The sequence below is a fragment of the Ranitomeya imitator genome, chromosome 2 (assembly GCF_032444005.1).
Source record: "Ranitomeya imitator isolate aRanImi1 chromosome 2, aRanImi1.pri, whole genome shotgun sequence".
Classification (NCBI taxonomy): Eukaryota; Metazoa; Chordata; class Amphibia; order Anura; family Dendrobatidae; genus Ranitomeya; species Ranitomeya imitator.
In genome coordinates, this window is record NC_091283.1 from 421,347,478 (window position 1) to 421,348,212 (window position 735).

The 735-nt window shown below is 35.0% G+C and overlaps 1 pseudogene; it reads left to right on the forward strand.

Annotated features, from left to right (window-relative positions):
- The first annotated feature begins 519 nt into the window (after nucleotides 1–519).
- LOC138668152 (U2 spliceosomal RNA) lies at nucleotides 520–735 on the forward strand (annotated as a pseudogene).

Consider the following 735-nt stretch of genomic DNA (forward strand, 5'->3'; position numbering starts at 1 on the left):
AGAGGACTCGTGAGATCCGCCAAATGCCCAAGAGAGGACTGCCAAAGAAAATAAACAGTGCTGCACATTCTTTGGACTTGTCAATTCACAAAACAAATATGGACAAAAATGTTTCCCTTGCTCCAGAAAGTCACTGGTTTAAGAGACTTAAGTTTTAATATAATGCCCCAACGCAAGCAAGAGGATCATTGCATGGAAGACAATCAGCACCATCAAAGAAGCTCTATGGAAGGCCAGGAACATCCTTCTTTTTAAACATGATGTTTTATCTGTGAAAGATGTTTTATCATTGACTTTTAGTGAGATGTATATTTATTATTTATTGGACAAGAAAAATAATCTTTTATTGTCAAAGCAATGGATGGTAGAGGAGTGGAATACCATAATTTGAATGCCACCATTAATGCGAATTATTGGCTGATGCTTATATTTTAATTGTTTTGTTTGCAATTTAAAAAAAAATGTGTTACAAATGCTTCAAGTATGTAAAACAATGTATATATATGTCTTTTATCTGTAATCGCTTTTAAAACTTTAATAAACGGTTGTACCTAAGTTTAGGTACTTCCAAGTTAAAAAAAATCTGTTCTTATCAGTTTAATATCTGATACGTCCCCTATTTGGGGTCCATATATTAAATGGATTTTTAGAACAGGGAGCTGGAAATGGAGCTTGCTCTGTCCACTCCACGCATTGACCCATTATTGCAGTATCTCCGGGAACAGTGCACTCCTT